The sequence below is a fragment of the Pinus tabuliformis genome, chromosome 5_2 (assembly GCF_031772625.1).
Source record: "Pinus tabuliformis cultivar Carrire ecotype Pingquan chromosome 5_2, CPIR1, whole genome shotgun sequence".
NCBI lineage: Eukaryota > Viridiplantae > Streptophyta > Pinopsida > Pinales > Pinaceae > Pinus > Pinus tabuliformis.
The window spans coordinates 1,130,843,870-1,130,869,241 of NC_142306.1; positions in this window are offsets into that span (position 1 = coordinate 1,130,843,870).

Genomic DNA, 25,372 nt, shown 5'->3' on the forward strand with positions numbered 1-25,372 from the left:
AATTTTAGAGGTTGATAATGAACGCTAACCCAAGAATTCATTTTTGGGGTAGGAGGAGGAACTAATGGTTGTTGAGGCGAAGGGACTAATGATGAGGAATATTTTGATGGGGAACTAGCTTGAGTTCCCGTTGGATGAATGCTAGACACTAACCCTTTAGGAGGTGTTTGTTAGTGTCCAATAGTCACAGTGATCAAATGTATTCTTTCCATGCGGTTGATATAATCTTAGGTCAAATTATTATATTTTCAAATAAAATTTGACACATCTCATGGTTGTCAAATGGTCATAAGTCATGGTCTAGTTTTCATTGCTACTCCCTCCAGTGCATTCAAGGTCACCAAAAGCCATCATGGCCATGTCATCATTCCCTTCCCTAGGTCATCAAAAGAGTTAGTGGGTCATCATATAGGTCATGGTCTAGGATATACATTTGATGGTCATCATTATATTAGTCATCAATATCAAATAAGGGAGTCATGTTATTAAATTTTTGTCATCATCATGGGAGTTATAAAATTAGGGAATAAATTTTTTCAGAAAGTAACCAAAGTATCATTTCCTATTCAAGTTATAATGTTGTAGTCAAATCATATTAGCGAAGTTATTTTTTGTCAAAAGTACACATGATGTCATTCAACCATCAAAGCTGAAAATTCATTTTTTCAAGTATAAAGGGGCATCAAAACATTTAAAATTTCATTTAATCCTTTCAAAAGTTCCAAGAGATCCTCTCTACCATTGAGACACTCACCATAGCCATCAAAGCAGTGAAATTCCATCATCACTTCTCTAGCTATCAGTTTGCTGTGTTTCTTGAGTTTGTTGTGTTTTTTATTGGGGGGATAAAAGGAAAAAAGAAGATGTTCATTATTCATTTCAATGTTTCAAATAATTTTTGAACAAGTGAAGCCTTCACAAACCTTGGATACAATCAAATCCCTCAGAAAGATGATTAAAATCCTTGCCTAGGGTTTTCTACACATTTCATTTTTATGGGCTTTTGATTCACTTGAAAGAGAAATACTTTTTATAATAAGCTCACACATCCCATAATTACTTTCATAAATTACTTACCACCATTCCCCACACTCGAACTCACTCATTTTATCATTTTTCCTCACTACCCTAGCTAGTTGTTGCGCTTCTGGACTAGGACTGTGTTTTCCATTTTTCACCCCTCTTTCCTCACTCAAATGGAGACATTACACTTCCATTTCCTTCCTCACACATATCCATAGCCCCCATAATTTACTCTGAAATTATTCTATCCCCCTTCCCCTTCATTCCCTCTCATAAAATTGTTGTGATTTTAACTCTATGTTGTTATCCTACAAAAACACATTACCTATTTGTTGCATCAACATCAAGCTTGGATTATAAACAAATTGAAAAGTATTTTTGCAAACTAGAGGAGGTTTGTGTTAATAACTTACCAAAAAACAATAACCTCTCTCCATTTTTGAATCTACTCTATGATTTGGGAGATATTCCCAAAATACAAGTTGCCACAAGAGAGTTGTTGTGCTTTTGACTCTATTTTTGGTCATCATTGCCAAAAGTGGTTTCTCACCAAATGAAAATGGATTTTAGAAAACCAAAGGATATTTGTTAAGGATACACCCAATCACAATAAAATCCTTAATTTTCTACACAGGTATTATATATTGGGAGATATTCAACTTTCGTGGAGGCCTATTTTAGAAAATCAAATTCTCCAATTGGTCTTGTTTGTTTTAGTGATTCTTTTGTGGCACAGATTATGAGACTCTGAGAATGAATTTTAAAAAAATGAGAGAGGTGTTTCTCGAAAAACACTGCATCTACAAAAACATATCCAAATTTTTTAAAAAGTGTTATGGTTAAAATGATATTAGTTCATCTTTGACCCCGATGTTTTCACTGTGCTTCTGGAGAATTTGTTGTGTTTCTGGACACTTTGTTTTGGAATCCGTTTTGAGTAGGCTAAAATGATTATTTTGGAGGACTTAATGGTCCCAAGGTATAGTAACATCCTAATATTTCTTGACAAGCATTGAGAAACATTCAAAACCTCTTCTAAGTTATCAAAATATCAATCTAAAGTTGTTGCGCTTCTGCTAAGGACGTTTGCTACGTTTCTGGGTTATTTGCTACGTTTCTATGCCTTATACTTTTTCACTACATTGTAAATGGTAAATTTCAATTAAGTGAATGTGAATATTTATATTTTGAGTTTATCTAATGTAAATGGGTTGGTTAATGATTACCGTTGTAAAATAATCTTGTAATCAATACTTTGAGAGATAAGCTCAAGTAGTTTAGGAAAAAGGGGAAAGTTGTTCTAACTCCCCTAATATTTGGTAATGATAGGATAGATGCATGTATTTGAATTTATAGAGTGGAATTCGACCTCCTTAGGAGGAATTCGACCTCATAGGTCTGAAATGTAATGTAATCAAAGGTTGGATACTTGGAGTTCATACAATTGGAACTAGTGTACTTGGATTTTTGCAAAAATATAACAGACAGTTGCAGCTACTATTGTGCGATTCATGTGTTATGGTTAGTGGCATTTTTTTCTCCGGTGTTTCTTATAAATTTTATTTTAAATTATTTTTCAAATCATATACATTTTTTCTTATGATGATCTCTTAAGTTTTTAAATGGAATTCATTGTCTTGAATACTATGTTTTTCTCTGAGATTGTCATATAAGTGTTATCATCTTCTGAAACGAATGAATTCATACATGTATTCTCATTGTTCTTCTTCTTTCCTCCTTACCATAATACAATGACAAACCAATTGTGCCACTGTTTATACCTGTCTTTCCCCATTCTAGGACTTCAATTGACCTAAAGGAATACTTGACCTAGTTCTTAGACCTAGTGCTCTTTATCCAAAAAACCCTAATCAAACCATACTGAGCTGATACCTAGCCTAAAATCCAGATATTCTCCAGAAACTTCCATTGGTTGTGAGGTTGTTTTAGAGAGAGACCTCTCTAATTTGGTAGGGCTAGCTACCAAGTCAAAATTTGGTTTGAGGTTACCTCTTTGGTTTCCTTTCTCAGCCTTAGGAAATTAAGGAGTGCTAACAGTGTTGATGGCTAATTTTTTTTAGGTGAACTAGACTTAAGAGAAAGAGGATCAATAAGTGTTTTCAAGAATGTTTTGATTATTTTTATTCTTCTTATAGTGGCTACTGGAGCCTCTGGATCCTTGAGGTATAGATGAGATCAATCGTATTATAATCAAGTAAATCTTTTAAGGAATCCATTTTTAGGAGGCACCAAAAAGAAAAAAAATTCTATTAAAACATGAATATACTAATTATCACAAGGGGTGTACATATTTTGAGAGGTTGAGTTCATTACAAATGTGTATTATTCATATCTTTTGTTTTTGAATAAATACCTTGTCTCGGTCTATCCTTTCATTGCGAATTTAGTTGTGTGCGCTTGTCTTCCCAGGCTAGAACTTCCCAATTCCTTTGAATTTCTTCAAGGGTATGGGAAACATACAAAGCCAATTCACATATCCCATTTAGAATACTATGTTGATTTATTAATCCAAAAATAAGATGAGGTTGTACAAGATTACTAATATTCATGGGCACACGCACAAAAATTGTTGCTCCCAGACAATTGTGTCAAAAAGAAAGTTGGTTTCCAAATTGTTCTAGCGACAAAGAAAAATTTAAAAATAAATTTAATGAGGATATAAATCCTCTCGATTTAAGCTAAGAGGGTGGGTCTCCTTTTTCTTCAGGGGGTATTCCTTATTACTAACTCATAAAATATATTCTAATAAGAATAATATATATATCTATATATCTATATATATATATATATATATATATATATATATATATATATATATATATATATATGAACAAATTATTGATATTGTAGAAAAAGGTGTAAAGTGGTAAAGCTTACAAGTGGAAGAAACTTATACATCACACCTAATCATTGATCACTAATTAAAGCCTTAATTATGCAATAAAGAAATAACATCTCACTAAATTAAGAAAATAACATAATAATTTAATTCTAAATAAGAAAGGGGAAAGATAAACTAAGTATACTTATATCCTCTATTGATGAGTTATCATAATGAAAAAGTATGAAAAGCATAATATCAAGTATTGTCACTTCTCACTCACTTAACGAGGAGATAAGCACTAGAATTATGATCACCTAGTGATAATATGAATATCAGTAGACAAACAAATTTCTTATGGGTTGAAACAATGCAATATTGATCAGGTCAAATTATTACTTGTTAACAGACTTATGTCATAAGCATATTAAACAAATGAAGAAGAAAATTAAATGAAAACACAGAAAAAAGACAAAACATATAACTGATATAAATATACATATTTGCATGAATTATTGAAACAGAATAACAAAGACAGGAACTTAAAATCCTATTAACAATTAACCATGAAAACATCTCAATTCATTTGCCCCTGATAATATTTTTATCTTAGAGAAAAAAAAAGAGTAATATAGATTGATCGGGTCAACTATGTAAACCAAAACATAAATCAGAATATGATCACACACAAAATAGAAAAGAAAACTATAGAGATGTTGTATTCAAACTTGTATAAAACAATATCATCAAAGCATCAAATTGGTCAGTGTAGTAGGTACATTTAGATCATTTTAAAATAATATCTTTCTTCTCATCAAAACATGACCCCCTCATATGAGAAACAAAGTCATTATATAGAAAAATTAGATAACTATCATAAAAAATGTTTCATAATTGGCAAATTAAGTAAAATAAAATAAACTAAGATGGATTCTAAGAAACATTTTTCCCCTAGCGGGCTTTTTATCAATTTTTGTCATTTTCTTCAAGATGATAGTAGGTACTGGAATCTTTGGAATCATCACGTTCTTTTTCTTTAGATTAGGAAAGACAATTATTGCTTTAGTGTTTGAGTCTTTAGTATTTTCAACAATGGATTGTAATGGTGGAATTGGAGTGATGGCAATAATAATAAGCTTTTAAAATCCCTTTTTAAACGTCATGTATTTGTCCCAGTCAATATTTTACACCCACGATAGGTTCATAAGATTTTACCAAGTAATAGCAATTTATGATCTAATTTGATACCTAGTAGTCGATAATTGTTCTATCATTTGATCTAGGAGCAATAGGATATTGAGTTCCCTAAGGAAAGAATCAACGATCTCTTGGTTAGAGATGGCTCCATTCTTTGATGAATGGAAAAAATATAAAATCTTGTTTCACTTTTTTATTTCTCCTTGGAATACTTTTTATGAGACCACCTAGCTTGTATTAGTCGATAGTGAAGGGATACCAAATCTTTGTATGTATCTCCATTCAATTTTAAAGTTATCAATCATTTCCAGAGTTTTATAAATTTGATCATTTTTTTCTTGAGTCATCTTCTTAGCTTCTTTAATTGACATAAGGGCTATGATGTAGTCATACCTTTTAGAAAAAATGAGTAATTTCCACTCTTGGTGAGTTAGAGAGTTAAAATGATCTATGATCGAATCAACATCCTTCAATCTTTCTTCAACCATAGGACTCATTTTCTTAATTTCTATATTCATATTTAAAATTATTTTTTTTCACATTCTACTAGAATATTCACATATGGCATCAATTGGAAACAATTCTCATTAATCATGCCCCATATTCTATCTTTAGCATCAATCAAATTTTCTTTCTTAAATGTAACTTTTGAAAGATATTTCTGTAGGGATTGAATTTCCTATTCCTTATTTACCGAGATATATTTCATGGCTTCAATAACTTTATCTTTCTATTAAATCTGATTTTTCTAGCCCCTTTCTAATTATTCTCTCCCCAAATTATTTTCTTTTAAATCTTTTTCTAGTTCATTAACCTTAGCTTCAAACAATTTCAGTTTAACAGGATCCACCTTTCCAGAGGAATCTACTTTCAAAGTTACATCAAGAGTATTTTTATATTTTTCTACTTCCTCCAGGTATCCATTTTATTTCTCCTTTGCTTCCTTAAGTAATTTATCAATTTTATATTTAAATTCCTTGCATTGATTCTCTTTCATATTCAATGAACTTTCCATTTCTTGTAGTTTTATTTCTCATTCTTCTCTCTATTGGAAAGCTTCTACTAGGTTGGTTAAATTGTAATCTAGATTCTTCATACTCAACCTCAAACTCTTGATTTATTTATCTTTACCTTCCAATATTTTCTTGGTTATTGAACCATCTTTTGGCATGCCTAATTGTTTGATTATTTTGTCTTCAAGGTATTTCATTTGGTTAACTGTAGTCCAAATTACAATCCTAGCATGGTTAAGTTGTTCTTGGGCCTTCGTAATAACAATTTAATACTTTTTATTATTAGTTATAGATTCCAATAATCATTTGGATACTACCTCACTTGTTTGCCTATGCCAATCTACCATATCAGTATTGTTAATTTTAGAAAAGTTGATGTTGATGGAAGTGATTATGGAGCCAAGTAATTGCACATTTTCATACGTTCATGGCTATAGAACAATTAAATTAAACATATTTATATCAAATTCAATCTTTGATAATAACCTTGACCTTGAATATGAAGTTTTTTCCTTCATTGAAATATAATTTGTGGCTTCATTTTCTCCAGAGACTAACATTAGCTCTTTTGTTCTATCCTTTATAAGATTTTAAGTGATTTTGTTGTTATCAACTGATACGAATTGTTTTCCAGAATCTATTGGCTTGGTTTGCTCCAACTTATCTTCCAACTTCTTCAATAATTCATCATTGGTCCTTTGGAACATGATTTCTTATTTATCATCATCACTGGTATCCTTTACTTCCATTCTTGACAATTGTAGTTCATCAGAGTTGATTTCCCATGCCTTCCTCTTCAAATGATTACCTTGAGGTTGAACACTTACAATAATTGTTTCTGCCTAAACTACCTTCCCCTCTTCATGAATTGTTAAAAGTGCACTTTGTTTCACAGGATCCCCTTTAATAGAAGCTAGCTAAGTTATAGCCACCTAATATACCTGCATTTCAAGTAGATTCATATAATTCTGAGAAGAATAGTCAGTGTTAGATAATATTCAAGCTCAAGTTTTGGATCATTAACATATGTGGGAAGACCAACTGACTTTCTTGCATTTGATATAATTTGGAAGGGATCAGAATGCCAAGATATATCTTTATCATTACCCAAAGCTAACAATTCTTTCTCTATGATTTCGAAAGTAATTTTATGTCTGTTTGATCTGATAATCACCCTATGAGTGACCTCAGTTAAAGATTTATTGCATGAAGGTATTAAAGACTCATGTGCTAGTGTGTGTCTATTTTATTTAGGCAATAGATCAATCAGATTGCAAATACACAGACACTTGAAATGGAAACAGTAGAGAAATACAATAAGCAATATAAGAACACAAGAATTTAATAAGGAAATCACCCTATCCTCCAAGGCTACGTCTCCGGTCCAGCTCTCAGTGGTGGCCTTCTTTTATTGTGTCTTAAAGTAGAGAATTACAATGAAGGAGCTCAATGTGAGTCTCCTGAATAGAATTTGCTTGGCAGGGTGGTTCTTGGATCCCCCAAGCCACTAGAGTACATAGACTCTTTTCCTTACCCACTCTGTGACCTTTCTGGTTTTTAATGGAAAGAGCCCATTGTGGTGCTTAGTACAGACAGATCCTCTCTGGGATGGCTTGAATCCCTCAAGCTCTCTGGTGCTTGATGCTGCCTTCGGTCAGCTCAGCCCTCTATCTTCCGTTCTTCTTTTGCTTCACTATCTTTCTTTGGTTTTTCTCTGCCTTCTTCCTTTTCCTTCCTATCTCCCTCTTTGGGTTCCCGGTGTCCTTATTCTTTACCTATTTATGGATTTAAAATCCATTCAAGCTCATGGCTATTTGATTCTTCTTCCATTTCCCATTGGATTGATTGCTACAATTTCGCTTAGAGTTCCCTGTTCGGCGTCATTATCAGTCTCATAGGGAGTGGCCACATGTCCTCTTGCAGCTGTACTAACTCGCTTCGTCAGTTCGGTTTTTCCGTTACATCATGGAATGAGTCTTCTGCCACCTTGGCAGTCAAATTGGACGTCAAATCTTTACAAACTACGGCTTAATCCCCCGTCGATTCCACTTTCCCATCAGGCACGATCTCAGCCATTAAATCTGGGGCCTCCAGATCTAATGCCATTCGCATGCTTCATGTAGCTGACTTGCTTGACCATTAGCACGTGATCAGTGGCAGTTTTCTCTCTCCTTCGCTTGCCATGCATCGGCTACTGAGTGGAATCACTCTGTTTTTGCTCATTCTGCTTACCTCTTGAGGGTGCCCCCAATCAATACCGCCGATTTTTGGAGCGCAGGTCCCGCCTTGTCCTTTATCATTTTCCCCATGGTTTTCCTGATTCTCCATGCAACCGAGCACTTGGGGCTTTCCCATTTCGAGGGGTTTTGCCCAACGATGTGTGATTAGCACTAGGCGCTAATCACGCATCAAAAATTGCCTCTGTTTGCTGATCTAGGCCTCCCAGGGGCTAGTTTTGCCTCCTGTGTAGTCTCCATGGGCCTCAACGAGTGCGGTTTGATCGAGGTCGTCGTCGCTCCACACTGGCTACTAACTACCACTGTTCAGACGTGTTTTTGACCACTGTTTTCTTAATTCTTTGATGTCTGTCCTGACTTGATACAGTCATGGTCCTTCTGAAAATTCTTCATGGATCCAATTCAGATCACGGCCTTCCCATTGAAAAGCTTTTGGACCACAAAAAGTTGGCTTTTAAGCATCGACTAAGTGAGGGAATTGGTTTCTCACTTGTCCAATCTCAATCCACTTTGCACTGCTTGGCTTTGAACCTTTGAGCCCAATCCTGAGGTACTCAACATCTCCCTGATGCGTCGTCCTCACCTTCCTGTCCAGCACTGTGTCATCCTGTAATTCATTAAGATATTCAGGTAGCAAGTCATCAATAGAAGGCAATTGACTCTACTCTTCAGGGTCCTCAATCATTGAAGGTTCAAACAATCTCAAGCAATCTGCATTTACGACTGAGTATATGTGCATGTAAGCTAGTAGATCAAGGTGAAAAGCATTTTCACCAATCTTCTCAAGTATCTTGAAGGGTCCATACCTGATGGGTTTTAGCTTCTTACCTTCACCTTCCATCCTATCCTTGCTGATATATAGCCAGACCTGGTCACCAACTTGAAAACTATGCTCCATCCGATGCTTGTCATGCCTAACCTTGTACTTGGCTTGGCTCTTTTCCAGTTGTTCCTGTACTGCCTGGTGGATCTCTTGGATCTGTTCAATGAACCTAGTTTCCCTGTCCACATCACTGTGTCCATCAACCATGGTATCTTTACCAAAGACAAAATCCAAAGGAGACCTTGGTGTGAAACCAAAACAAGTTCCAAAAGGAGATCTCTCTGTAGAAGAATGTTTTGCTCTGTTGTAATCATGTTGCACATAACACAAATGTTCATCCGAAAGCTTTGGGTGTTTGCTGCAATATCCTCTCAGTAGCTGGATCACTGTCCTGTTAACTACTTCTATTTGGCCATCAGTTTGTGGATGAAAAGCTGTGCTTTTGTTCAGTTTGGTGTCCACTAATTCCCACAGGCTTGACCAAAACATCCCCACAAATCAGGTGTCTCAATCAGATACAATGGAAGTGGGTAATCCAAAATGAACCCATACATGTTCAAAGAACAATTTTGCAGTCTGTTCAGCTGTAATCTGTTTATTACAAGGTATCAAAATACGCATTTTTCTGAACCTATCCACAACAACATATATATAATCATGATCTTTCCTAGATTTAGGCAGTCCTCGAAACACTTTCCCAAGGGTGAGAAGGAACTAGAAATGGAGTGTACAAGCCTAGTTTATCTGTTACTGGGCTTGCTTTTAGCACACATGGCACACCTTCTTACATATCTAGAATTTGTCTCATTCATTTTCCGCCAATAACAAAACCTTTGCAGCTGTGCAACTGTTTTACTTACCCCAAAGTGACCTGATATCAGAGAAGTATGTGCTTCCCTAATTATCTTTATTCTCTCAGTTTGTGGAATGCAGAGTTTCCCACAATGGTATAAGAGTTGGTCCTTCACATGATAATCCAGTTCTTCTACTCTTTTTCCTTGACTCAAAGTTGCATAGATATCTTTGAAGTCTATATCTTGAGCATATTGTTCAATGTAGCTTTCATGTAGCACAAAATTATGCTTAAGTATAGTAGATGCATTTATAATGGGTCTAGATAGCACGTCTGCAACTTTGTTATGTATGCCCTTTTTATATCTGATGATTAAATGAAACTGTTGTAGAAAACCCATCCATCTATAATGTCTTGATTGCTGCAGCTTAGTTTTGGAGTGTAGATATTGAAGTGGTTGATGATCAGTATGTATTACTGTCTCTTTCCCATTAAGTAATGTTTCCACTTTTTCACACTCTAAACTAATGCATACAATTCTTTATCATATGTAGGATAGTTAACTACTGTAGGATTAAAAGTCTCAGAATGATAACATATGGGTTTACTGTGTTGTGTCAACACTGCTCCCATGGCATAGTCACTGGCATCAGTTTGGATTTCAAATGGTCTTTGTAGATCAGGCAGTGCTAGTACAAGTGTTGTACTAATCTTTTCTTTCAAGGTGTCGAAGGCTTTCTGATATTTGCCTCCCCACTGAAACACCTTGTTCAATCCTGTTAAAGCATGTAAGGGAGCTGCAATTGAGGAAAAATTAGAAATGAACTTCCTCCAATATTGTGCTACTCCTAAGAAGCTTCTCACTTCTGTAGTAGACTTGGGTTTAGGCCAGTTTACAATGACTGCCACTTTAGAGGGATATATCTTCAATTCACCACCCCCTACTATATGACCCAAGTAGTTTAGATATGTCTTACCAAATTCACATTTTGAGAGTTTAACATAAAGTTTTTCTCTTTTCAAAACATCTAGTGTCTGCTTAACATGCTTTAAATGTTCTTCCCACGTTTTACTAAAAATCAGAATGTCATCCAGATACACAATAACAAAATCATCAAGAAAAGGTCTAAGTACATCATTCATTAATCTCATGAAAGTAGCAAGGAGCATTAGTTAAGCCAAAAGGCATAACTAGCCACTCATACAATCCTCGCTTTGTTTTGAAAGCAGTCTTCCATGCATCTTGTTCTGCAACCCTGACCTGATGGTATCCACTGTGCAAGTCTAGCTTGGTGAAATAAACAGCTTCCTTCAATTGATCTAAAAGATCATCTATGCGAGGAAGGGGATAATGATTCTTTATTGCTATCTTATTCAGTGCTCGGTAATCAATGCACATTCTCCATGAGCCATCTTTCTTTCTCACCAAAATGATTGGTGACCCACACGGTGATGTGCTAGGTCTGACGAACCCCTTCTCGAGCAACTCCTGCACCTGCTTCTTGATTTCAGCATTCTCTAAAGCTGACAACCTATACATTCCAATGCTAGGCAATGGAACATCTTACTGCAAAATAATATCATGTACTATTTCCTTTTTGGGTGGAAAACCTTTAGGTTCTTGAAATAAGACATCATACTCTGAAACAACCTTTTCTATATTAGCTTGTTGTTCAACACTACAGCCCTCAAATACATTGGTTTTATCAGGTTTCTTTTCCTTTACAACCATTAGTAGGAATTTTTTGCATGAATTTATCATTCTTTTCAACTATCCTGAGTTTATGAGAGTATAATTATTCTTTAGCTTATGAGCCCTTACAAAGTATTCGATTCCATCTTTAACAAGTAGATACTTGTTCTTAGCTCTATAGAAAATACCCTTTCTATCATACAAGTAAGGACTTCCTAAAACAATTCCACATATATCCAAAGGAATTATGTCTAACTCTACCTCATCTACAAATGCTGACCCAAAAGAAAATTTGAGTTTGCACTATCTAGTCACTTGTAGTTGTGCTTTATCATTCAACCATCCTAATGGGTATGGTTTCTTGTGAGGTGTGGTTGCTAATCCTAATTTCTTTACAATTGCTTCAGAAATTAAATTTACTTGTGAGCCACTATCAAACAAAGTACCAATCATTTGATGTTTGGAAATGACTCGAATATGGAAAAGATCATGCCTTTTTCTCTCATTTTCTTCATCAATTACAGATTGAGTAGAATTACTAGTAGATGCTTCAGAATTCTTACTTTTTATACCTGTGGCTGCAATAGTTGTTTCATCTCCTGAGTCTGACCCCAAATATTTTTGAATAGTTGTAGCAGTATTCTTCTTCATGCCCTCGAACTTCTTAGGTCTCAGCTCTAGATGCAGAATCCAACAATGCTCATCATCATGCCCATCTTTTTACAATGAGTGCATGAAGCTTTGCTTTTCTGTGCAGTGTTAGCCTTCCTTGCTTTCCACTTCTACTTTCTTTTCTCCTTGATTTTTCTTGCAGTGGATTGGGATGGTCCCCCAACTTCTGGATTTCCATTCTTTCCTCTAGCTTCTAGATGAGTAGCTTGTACAGATACCTCATCTATACTAGTGGGATTAAACATGAGGTTGGTATTCCTCATGTAGCTATGTAGACCACCAATGTACTTCAAAAAAGTTTCTGGTGAGTCTAATGAGATTCCTAGAATCAATGCTCTCTTTCTAAATTCTTGAGTCTACCCTTGCACACTTTGCCCTTTTAACTGTCGAAGATTTTGCCAACTCATCATGGCTTTTTGCATATAGGCAAATGGATAGAACTGCTTTTTGATTGCAGAAACAAATTCACTCCGGACAGAGATGGTCCTACCATGTATTTTCATGTCATCTTGAGCTTTGCCTTCCCACCAAACCAAGGCAGTGCCTCCTAGGCGTAGGCTTGCCAGCTGTATTGCTCTTGTCTGAGTCTATGTTCTGTACCCTACAATAAACATCAATTTGTCTAATCCAATTGTCCAACTTTTCAGCATTTAGCTCCCCATCATATATAGGCAAATCAAATTTAACATCTAGCTTGACCAAAGATGCCTTCTTGTTGTGCACAGGGCTATTAGGAGGTGTGAGAAAGCTTTCCTCCTTCCCTTTTCCCTTGGAGTGGTCATGGAAGTGAGACTCATATTCTTCTTTGTATTGTTTAGAACCTGATGAATCTTCGGCCTTATGTTTTCTAAAGTCCCTATACATTTCTTCTGCCATGGACTTTATAGCTAGGAAGCTTTCTATGAATTGAGGGTCTCGCCCTACAAAACCTTCTTTTGACATTGTCTTCGAGGATAGACTCTCCCAATTTCAGGATTAGTTTCCACCAACTCTCCTTCTCCTAATTTGAGCTTTGATCTAGTGAGCATTCAACAGCTAAACCAACACAAGCTTGTCTAACCTTTACATCCTAAGTCTCTGATACCACTTGATCTGATAATCACCCAATGAGTGACCTCATTTAAAGATTTATTACATGAAGGTATTACAGACTCATGTGCTAGTGTGTGTCTATGTTATTTAAGTAACGGATCGATCAGATTGCGAATATACAGACACTTGAAATGGAAACAACAGAGAAATACAGTAAGCAATATAAGAACACAAGAATTTAATAAGGAGTTCACCCTATCCTCCAGGGCTACTTCTCCGGTCTAGATCTCAGTGGTGACCTTCTTTTATTATGTCTTAAAGCAAAGAATTACAATGAAGGAGCTCAATGTGAGTCTCCTAAACAGAATTTGCTTGGCAGGGTGCTTCTTGGATGCCCCAAGCCACTAGAGTACACATACTCTTTTCCTTACCCGCTTTGTGACATTTCTGGTCTTTAATGGAAAGAGCCCAATGTGGTGCTCAGTCTGGACAGATCCTCTCTAGGACGACTTGAATCCCTCAAGCTCTCTGGTCCTCGATGATGCCTTCGGTCAGCTCGGCCCTCTGTCTTCCGTTCTGCTTTTGCTTCACTATCTTTCTTTGGTTTTTCTCTGCCATCTTCCTTTTCCTTCCTGTCTTCCTCTCTGGGTTCCTAGTGTCCTTCTGCTTTACCTGTTTATGGCTTTAAAAGCCATTCGAGCTCATGGCTATTCGATTCCTCTTCCACTTCCCATTGGATCGCCTGCTACAGCTTCGCTTGGAGTTCCCTGTTCAGCGTCATCATCAGGCTCACAGGGAGTGGTCACATGTCCTCCTGCAACTACGCTAACTCTCTTCGTTGGTTTGGTTTTTTCCATTACGCCATGGAATGAGTCGTTTGCCACCTTGGTAGTCAAATCAAACGTCAAATTTTTACAAACAATGGCTTAATCCCCCATCAATTTCGCTTTCCCATTAGGTGCAATCTCAACCATTAGATCTGGGGCCTCTAGATCCAACGCCATTTGCACATTTCACGTGGTTGACTTGCTCGACTGTTAGTGCATGATCAGTGGTGGTTTTCTCTCTCCTTCGCTTGCCACGCGTCGGTCGCTAAGCAGAATCACTTCGTTTTTGCCAATTTCGCTTACCGCTTGAGGGTGCTCCCAATCAATACCGCTGGTTTTCGGAGTGCGGGTCCCGCATTTTCCTTTAGCCTTTTCCCCATGGTTTTCATGGTTCTCCATGTGACCGAGTGCTCGGGGCTTTCCCATTTCGAGGGGTTTTGCCTAGTGATGTGCGATTAGTGCTAGGCACAAGGCACTAATCGCATATCAAACATTTCCTCTGTTTCCTGATCCGGGCCTCCCAGGGGCTAGTTTTTCCTCTCGCGCAGTCTCCATGGGCCTCAGTCAGCGCACTTTGACCGAGGTCATCATCGCTCCACACTAGCTGCTAACTGCCACTGTTTAGAGGTGTTTTTGATCGTTGTTTTCTTAATTCTTTGATGTCTAGCTCGACCTGATAGAGTCATGGTCCTTCTGACAATTCTTCATGGATCCAATTCGGATCACTGTTCAATAATTGACCTATAGTTGAAGGTGTCACAACCACAACCACAAAGTTCAAAATATACTATGGAGAATCTGAATCATCCTTTGTTCAATGTCATAAAGATGGAACCCCATTGGGGTTTGAAATTTCGACAAATTTCAAACTATACTATGGAGAATCTGAATAATCCTTTGTTCAATGTCCTAAATATGGATTCCCGTTGGGATTTGAAACATCGACAAAGTTCAAACTATACTATGGAGAATCTTAATCATACTTTGTTCAATGTCCTAAATATGGATCCATGTTGGGATTTGAAACATTGACAAAGTTCAAAATATACTATGGAGAATCTGAATATTCCTTTGTTCAATGTCCTGAAGATGGATCCCCGTTGGGATTTGAAATGTCGGCAAATTTCAAACTATACAGTGGAGAATGTTACACATCATTTTGTCACCATGAAACTTGATCTATATAAACATATTTCTTGCCATCTATGAACATGTTTCATTGAATTCCCTTAGAGGTTAAACAACCAAAAATACCATCAAGAAGATGAGAATTGTGGAAAAAAATAGGTTGTATACTTTGTCAAGTAGGTCCTGCACACTTTTCCCTAGAAGTTTTTGTGAATTTGCTGAACTTATCCCTAACAACAGTGCATAATTGTGCCATTCCCAGATTCGGGTGTTTAGGTGCACTGGTACTATGCAGCAACCTTGGGTTGGCAAGTGGCGAGGCCACCTGGCCACCCACGCTTCCACACAGAAGATCACCACTGAAATTAATGTCATATTAATGCACTGCGCGGGTCGAGGCTGCATCAAACTGGTTATTAATATGGCCTCTTCAGACTGTCTTCCCCCTACTCTGCCTCCTTTGAACTGCAATTGTCTCCCTACTGTTGTAGAGCTGAGCTCGCACATGACAATGGGGAGACGTTGCCAAATTCTGTGCTGCATTGAGATGGTTGATGATGCACATTTCTTGCAGAGTCTTCTATGCTGCCTTTAGATTGGTTCTTCGATCTTGAATATCAGCTCTGAACCACTGATTACAGGTCCTTTTGATCCCATTGACCACTCACTCTTTGGCACTGCTCCTCCTCATCCTCGTCTGCTCAATTTTTCCTAGGTGAGAATGCCTTGTCTGCATCATCAGATGCGCTGCAGGAGGGGTAGTAGTAGAGGAAGAGCAATTCGCCCACCCTCCTTGTCCCTCTCTGAATCGTCCCCTTCTGACTCTTCCTCCCCTTCGAAGGCTCATTTCACGGGTCATTACCTGGCTAGGCATAGTAGTCGGGGGCGAGCTCAGACTACAAGTCCTCGGTCTATTGATGCTGCTCCCCAGCCTCTTGTTGCCTCTGTCTCGTCTCTGCAACCCAGTCATTTTTCTCAATTTCAATTTCACCGGACGATGGAACGTCCCTGCATAAGAGCGAATATTTAAGTGGCATTTAGAGAGGAGCCACAAAACTCTAAAGACCCAGCCCGCAATACTCAGGTGCAGAATACCACAAGCAAGAGAAAAGCCCCTGGAAGTGGCACAGGGACCCACAGAAGTAGCGAAGTAGCTCAGGGTCAAACAGAAGCAGCTCAGGGACGCACTAATCCAGGCCGCTTCAAGAACATGGAAGCAATTCCGAGAGATAAATAGGATGCAGAAGATGAAATGGAGGCATACAGATGTCTGATAATGGAAGAACCTCCTCCTCCTAATGACACCTAGCTGGTCAAAGTTTTTCAGGTTTTGGGTTCCCGGCTCCCAATTTTATGGGTCTATTATGGTTTTTCTTTTATGAAATGTTGTTAATTTTGATGATTGTTCAAAAACCTATTCCACTATGGCATTACAGGCTGTTACCCCTGCGTGGGCAACAAACACATAGTTTTGGACTGGTTTCCCCAGTGCGGGCAGTCTCTTTCTAGTAGTTTGTGGTTAAACATGGCATAATTTGGGGCTTGCTCTGCAGAGGCTGGTGCCTCCTTGAACTATTTTTGTTACATTAATAGAATTAGTCAAATTTAGAAAAAAGAAAAATAGTGCATAACTACTCCCTATCTACCAATGTGGACCGCGTAGGTGAATCAAAGAAAGTAAAAATAAAAAGTACATTCTAGAAACATAGTTGGTTGAATATATCCCAACTGAAAGCTTCCAGGTGATGCTTATTTTAGATATAACCCTTAGATGATGGTTCTTAATCTCTTTCCTCAAGGAACCTTAGTCCCTCAATTAGAGGATCTCACACTCCTCTTTCGGATTAAAAGTTCTTCTTCTTGGCCTATGAAATTACTAGAGGGAAGAGGGATTGAGCAGGTCACAACTCAGAGAAGATAAACTTATGCTACTAGTTTGAGATTGGAAATATTATCATCTAACGAGGAGATTGGATACATTTGGGAGGAATTTCACTACATCAAGGAAAAGGTTGTAAGTATCTTCTTTATCTTTGACTAATACAAATGAATGGTTTTCCCCATTGAATTGTCTTATCAGAATGATGAATTGTCTATAATTATTAAGATGTTGATTAAATAAATTTCAATTCCTAATCTCCTTGATCATTAGGTTAAGTTTGTTTGAATTATTATGTCGCATATGATTTTGATCCTTCTTATGTTTATGATTGCAGGTTTTATCAAGAATTGAGAGGCTGCATTGAGACACAACAAAGGATCTTCATCAAGCATTTTGCAAATAGGTAAGAGACTCGTTTACCATCTTTTATATCTATAATTCAAAGGAGATAAACTTTGGGAAAGATTCATTTCAATTGTCTATTTGTTTCTAGTTTCTGTCTAGGATCTAGGGAGATCACTCTTGTTAGCAAGAGGGATTTGTCTGCTATAACAAATTGGTGATTGTTGGAAATAATACTGAGAGGGGGGTGAATCAGTATTATCGGATCAATTAATTTCCCAAACATATTTATATATGCTACTTTAGCTAATTTAACTAGCATGTACATGCGACTTTACTTAAAGCAACCAGCATATATGCAGAGAAATTTTGATTTAGACAATTTATCATGTATTGAACTTTAACCAGTATATCAGAGATTTATTAGATAGTGCAGTAAAAGCAGAATAAAGCATCACACATAAGCAACACACATGAACACCAAGATATAAGGTGTAAACCCAATGTGGGTAAAAACCACCTATTGATGTCGTCTTTGTCTTCTTTTAATAATAAGAAAATATGTTTACAATCTTGTACTGGTGCATACTCATACTAGTACAGAGGCACCCACCTACAGAAGGCTACAACCTTCTCTCATTCTCCAGCTACTACTAGAAGGGAGCTACAAACCCCTAGCTCTTGTACTAGCCAATATGTTTACTAGTACGAAGGTGCCAGCCTACAGAAAACTCCACTCTTCTACCAAGGACCACGTTTCATGAATTTTCATATTGGATACTCCTGGAACACAACACCACAATCTGAAGGGCACGTTTCATTCAATTTTCATACTGGACACATCAACAACATCATAACTTCAATACAATCATCAAGTACATCTGCATCAACCAATCACTGAAACTCAATTACCATAACCTGAATCTGACCATTCAGAACACTGTCACTAGAATATAGTCACCAGAACCCAAAACAGAACCCAGAACTCTGCAACAACAAACAGAAACAACTAAAACATACTTCATAAGGTATACATTACTTCCATGTGTCAAACCAACATGTATATGTGATTTTATCAAAGCCAACCGACATACACATCTGTAAATATTAATTCATAATTTTGCAGCTATTCCAGACTTCAGTGATACCCAGATCATAACATTTACAGAATAACACATGCGTTAGTATTCAAATCTAGACTATACATGATCAAACTACATAATGATAATTCATTTCAAGCCTTAAGATCCTGATCCATCATTATATCTTATCCCTCATCAACCGCTAAGGTTCATCCTTGGTTCAGATCAAGCAAAGCACCATAAGCCAATAACCTGCATACTAGATCTCACACTTCATCAGATATTCGATACTTGCACTCCTTGGCCTAATGATCTTCTCCTCCTTATATAGTTTTAGGCCTTTCTCAATACCATGGATCAAAACCACTTAGGACCAATACCTTGGACCAAATACCTAGGGTCAATACCTCAGACCAAATACGTTGGACCAATACCATGGATCAAAATACCTTGGACCAAAAACTTAGTTTTCCAAAATATATGTGCTTTTCCTTCTGTGAAAGTGTGTGTGTATGTATACGCTACTCGTGTTTAGTGAACTTGCGTGTATACGCAACTTGGTCAAGGTGAACATGCGTATACCTCTCTCTCTTCATTCTCTGTACTCTGATATGTAATTCTTTGTTGTTGACATGTTGCACCGTCATATTTCATCTGAGTGAGTTTCCATCAAGGACAACACTTGTATCATAATGCCAACAATCTCCCCCTTTGGACTTGATGGTAACAACAACACCAAGTCACTCTCCCCCTTTGACATCAAGGGCAAAGGGTGGACCAAGATAATTTCTCTCTTTGACATACATTATGTTGGTCATGCTCCCCATGAGTACATGCTGAAATCTCTGATTGAGCTTCCCTTTTTGTACATGCTGACATGTACTAAAACCATCCATGCTCTTCCTGAGTACAAGCAGAGTCTACCAAAAATATTTTCTAAAAGAATAACATGACTCTATAACTCAATTATGTGAGGATGACCTTCATATCACCAATGACTCATACATACATCCATCTCCCAACTGAGTGGAGATATACCAAATTTGACTCATCCACCCAACCAAGTGGGGATATACCAATTGTCTAGACATGACACAAACAAGAAATATTACATCATCCATCCCAAGTAAAGTGGGGATACAAATTACATCATTTGTCCAAGAGGACTCATATCAGTTCCTAGACTTTTACATGACTTGAATAAGAAATTGTATAAATATCTGAAGCCATAGCTGGACTCAACAACCATAATGCCAACAATGCTGAATGTACATGAAGGCTAATGGTCCCCCTAAACCTGTGTTACCTGTGCATTGTTAACAGGTTAATGATCAAGGCATCTTTGTCAGTCAGATAAAATTAATGAACAGAGCATATAGACATTAATAATCAATATCAGTCAGAGTGCCCCTATCAGATCCTACCCCACCGTTTTCTTGTTTGAAACACATATACGCTCCTTTACCCATAGAAACCTGCGTGTGTACACAACTATACTTCATGAAACACATGCATAATAGCCTTTTTATGAAAAAGTTGGATTTAACAGCAGGATGATGCAACAACTGTTCCCAGATTTTGTCTGAGATATTCAAATGTCTCTCTGGGCAATGGTTTAGTGAGTATATCAGCACCCTATTCTTTGGAGGGAACATACTCCAATTTGACCTTTTGTTCAAGCACTTGTTCACGTAGAAAATGGTATTTGATGGGTATGTACTTGGTCTTGGAGTGAATGACTAGATTCTTTGAAATACTGATGGCACTTGTATTATCACATAGAATGGAGATGGGTGCATGTGATCTAAATGTCTTGCAAGGTTTTCATCATCCAAAGAAGTTGTGTGCAACAAGATGCAACAACACAATATTCTGATTTAGTTGTAGATAATGCAATTGAACTTTGTTTCTTGCTAAACCAAGACACTAACCTGGAACCCATATAGAATGCACCACCACTAGTTCTTTTTCTCTCATCAACACGTCCTGCCCAATCTGCATCTGTATATGCATGAAGAGTGAGATCTGTATCTCTAGGATACCATAAACCAAAGTTTTGTGTTCCTTGAAGATAATTGAAAATTATTTTCACTGCCTGAAGGTGTGATTCCTTTGCATTTGCTTGGAATCTTCCAACTATCCCTATTGCATGCATGATGTCAAGTCGGGTACCTATTAGATAAAGCAGACTACCAATCATGATCTATACGTTGGTTGATGTATTAATGTTGATTCATCATTTGAGTTGAGACTGCATCTTGTTACCATTGGGGTACATACAGGTTTAGAATCTTCCATTTTGTACCTTTTCAAGACATGTTTGAGATATTTGGTTTGTGAAAGAAAAATACCATCTTTCTTTTGTTGAACTTGTAGACCAAGATAATAGGTAAGTTCACCAAGCAAGGACATTTCAAATTCTTGTTGCATTACTGAAGCAAAATTATGACTCATGGATTCTTCATTGCTACCAAAAATGATATCATCAACATAAACAACAATAATTAGCAATTTATCAGTGTCAATCTTTGTATACAGATTGTTATTTGCTGAACCTTTTGAAAAACCTTGTTGGTGTAGATATTTGTCAAGACGGTAATACCAGGCCCTTGGAGCTTGTTTAGGACCATAGAGACCCTCTTTGAGTCTGCATACAAGTTTTACATCATTTCCAAGAATGAATCCTTTTGGTTGTTCAATATAAACTTCTTCTTCTAAATCTCCATTAAGGAAGGCAGATTTTACATCCATTTGGTATACTTTGAATTTCTAAAAGATAGAAAGTGCAAGAAACATCCTTATGGCTTCAAGTCTAGCAACAGGTGAAAAAGTTTCTTCAAAATCTATACCTTTTTGTTGAGCATACCCTTTACAAACAAGTCTGGCCTTGTTTCTAATGACTTCTCCATTTTCATTCAGCTTGTTTTTGAATATCCATTTAGTTCCTATAATATTTTTATCATGAGGTCTAGGAACTAATTCCCAAGTATTATTCTTTTCAATTTGCTCAATTTATTCATTCATGGCCTTGACCCAACATTCATATTTGCATGCTTCATTTATATTTTGAGGTTTGGTGGAGGATAGTAATGCTAGATAGCTTGAGGTTTCGGTAATAGTTCTTCTTGTCTGTACACCTGCCTCTTTTTCCCCTAAAATTTGAGTTTCTGGATGATTTTTCTGAACATACCTGGATGGAGTCTTTTCTTCTATTGTTATCTCTTCTTTTGGTGCTTCATTGGTTTCTTCTTCAATATCATCGTGATTTGACGTGGGAAATACTCCCCATATTATTCATTGTCATAATCTTCTATTTTTGTTTGTTTTGGATTTTTGAATGGTTTATCAACTACAACATCAATACTTTCAACAATTTTCCCAAATCTTTTATTATAACATTTATATCCTTTACTTCGGGAAGAGTAACCAAGAAGAATACCTTCATCTGCTCTGGGCTCAAACTTACCAAGTTTTTCATCAATCCTTTTCATATAACATTTTCTTCCAAAAACTTTAAAGTATTTTATAGTAGGAGTCTTACCATACCAAATTTCATGTGGATTTTGAGTGCTATTTACTTGAACATTTTCTTGGTTGAGAATAGTTACTATGGCAAATGCAGCTTCACCCCAGAAGGTTGCAGGAGTTCCAGATTCATCTAGCATAGCTCGAGCCATTTGTTGAACAGTTCTATTCATTCTCTCTACCACTCGATTTTGCTGAGGAGTCCTTGCGGTGGAGAATTGCCTTTTTATTCCATGTTGTTCACAAAAATCAAAGAATTCATCCGAGGTAAAATCCCGTCCTTGATCAGATCTAAGGCATTTGATTTTTCAATATCATTCATTTTCAACGAAATCTTTGAAGGCTTGGAACTTTTCAAATGCTTCATCTTTATGCTTTAGTAGACCTATCCAACAAATTCTGGAAAAATTATCAATGAACAAAATAAAGTATTTTTCTCCACGAGGTGAATTTTTCCTTGATGGTCCACATAAATCAGTATGAACAAGTTCAAGAGGCTTACTAGCTGACATTTCTTTTTCATTGAAGTAAGCTCTGGTTTTCTTACCAAATTGACATGGTTTGCATATTGTATTTTCAGGGATTCTGATATCTAGAAGATCACAAACATCTTTGAATCTGCATGTTTTTCTTATTTGAGAAAAGCTTAGATGTCCCAATCTTCTATGCCACAGCTAGTTTTCATCATTTTTGCTTAGATAACACTGTTTTTGTCCTCCCTTGAGTATGTATAAGTTGTTAGGAGTTCTTGTACCTTTGATCACAGTCTCCCATGTATCAAGTTCACGAACAACACATCCATTTGATCGAAACACCACTTCATTTCCTTGATCACACATTTGACTGACACTCAATAGGTTATGCTTTAAACCGTCTACATACATAACATTTCCAGCTTTAACCTTTTCTTTCAAGAAAACAGATCCTTTACCTTTTATGACAGTAGGACTTTTGTTTCCAAATGAGACATTCTTTTCTTTTTCTAAGGCATTATATGAGTGATGTTTTTCTTTGTCACCTGTCATGTGTTTTGAGCATCCACTGTCGATGTACCACTGATTTGCTTGTCCTTCTGCATACAAGGCTATACCACATCTTTCTGTTTGAGATTCTTTCCTTCTCCATATCTTGGAATTTAATGGAGTTTGCTCCTTTTGAGATGATTGCCGAATTTTTTTCCTGCATTCAAATTCTTCATGACCAAAGTTGTTACAGATTGAGCATTCTATTTCATTTTCAAGAAGAGAAAAGTTATTATAGGAACTTTTCTTGACCCCTATTGCATTCCTTTGATTTCGTGCTTCTCTAGTCATGATGGTTTTGTAAGCAACACATTGAGCAGCTTTGTGTCCAAAATTATGACATGAAAAACATTGCCCATTAAAGAAGTTCCTACACTATCGAATCTATTGCCCTGGTGATTGTAGTTTCTATTGAGATTCATCTTTGGAGAAAATTGAGTATGATTTACCTGAAATTGGTTGTGGATTCTATTCATCCTTGGAATAAATTGAGTCTGATTTACCTGGTGATTTGCTTTATGCCTTTGTTGATGATTTTCATAATGTTCACTAGTCTTTGCTGCATCAAGATAGCTTTTAGTGGAAGTTGATGGCTTCTGTGATTGAGATGCATCTTCAGTATATCCAAGACTTGTCTTTATCAGAGGATAACGTTGTAATTTGATAATTTCATCTAAGGTTTCTGATCCTTTAGCAAATCTAAGATTGACAGATTTTGTTTTCTCAAGATCCTTTCTTATACACACAATTTCAAATTCTAGTATTTCATTGTGTTTTTCTTTCTCAGCAAGTTGGTATGTCAAGGTATCTATAATCATATTCTTTTCTTCTAAATAGATTTTGAGTTTAGAAATTTCTTCATGAAGGTCATCTTCTTCTAAAGAATCCCAAAATTATCATCATCATAAGCCGTTAGAAGTCTATAGTCATTACTATTTTCATTTTCATCACTATTTGATAAACCATCGCTATCTTCATGAGTATAGTAACTTATTTTATTTACAACTTGTTTTCTATTCCATTTTGCATGTTCCTTCCCTTTTTCATGTTTATCTTTATGAGGACATTTGGCAGCATAATGACCAACCCTGCCACAGGCAAAGCATTTGAAGGGTAGCTTACCTCTAAATCTTCGGAACCCCATTGAAGCTTCTTGATAAAGTTTACCTCATCTTCTTCTTCTCAAATATGTCCTGATTCATTGCGTTCTTCCTTTCCTTTCGCTGAAGCTTTAAATGCAGCTTCTCTCATATCTGATGGACCTCCCTATCTCATCTCAAAGGCAATGAAGATTCCGTGAAGCTGTGTCATAGTGATAGTTTGCAGATCTTATTTTCCTATATGGCAGACACTTTTGATTCAAATTTAGAAGATAAGGATCTCAAAACTTTCTCAACTAAAGTAACTTCCTTTATATCTTCACCCAGATTCTTCATACAATTAACAACCTCATCTATAACTAGCTATACTTTCATCACTGTGCATCTTAAGAGTTTCATATTGAATTCTGAGAGTTTGAAGTTTAGCACGTTTTACCTGAGAGTCTCCTTCGTAGCTCAGAATGATTTTGTCCCATATTTCTTCGGCTGATTTGAGCTGCATGACTTTGAAAAACTCTGATTGTGACAAACTTCCGAATAAGGTATTGACAGATCTAGCATTGGTTTCATATTTCTTTTTACCTGCCGTATCTGTAGGAATTGTTGTTGGAAATGTATATCCTCCTTCCACAATTTCCCAGACATCCGTTCCAAGTGATTGTAAATAGGATGTGGTTCTTATTTTCCAATAAACAAAGTTTCTCCCATAAAATATTGGCAGTTTGATGGATCCCACGCTTTCTTGATTACTCATGATGATGGATATCCCTTCAAGTGATCAAGCTTCTTCTGAAGGACCTGCTTCGATACCAATTGTTGGAAATAATACTGAGAGGGGGGTGAATCAGTATTATTAGAAAAATATTTTAATTTCCCAAACAGATTTATATACACTACTTCAGCTAAGTGAACTAGCATGTACTCGTGACTTTACTTAAAGAAACCAGCGTATATACAGAGAACTTTTGATTTGGACTATTTATCATGTATTGAACTTTAACCAGTATATCAGAGATTTATTAGACAGTACATTAAAAGCAGAATAAAGCATCACACATAAGCAACACACATGAACACCAAGATATAAGGTGTAAACCCAATGTGGGTAAAAACCACCTATTGATGTCGTCTTTGTCTTC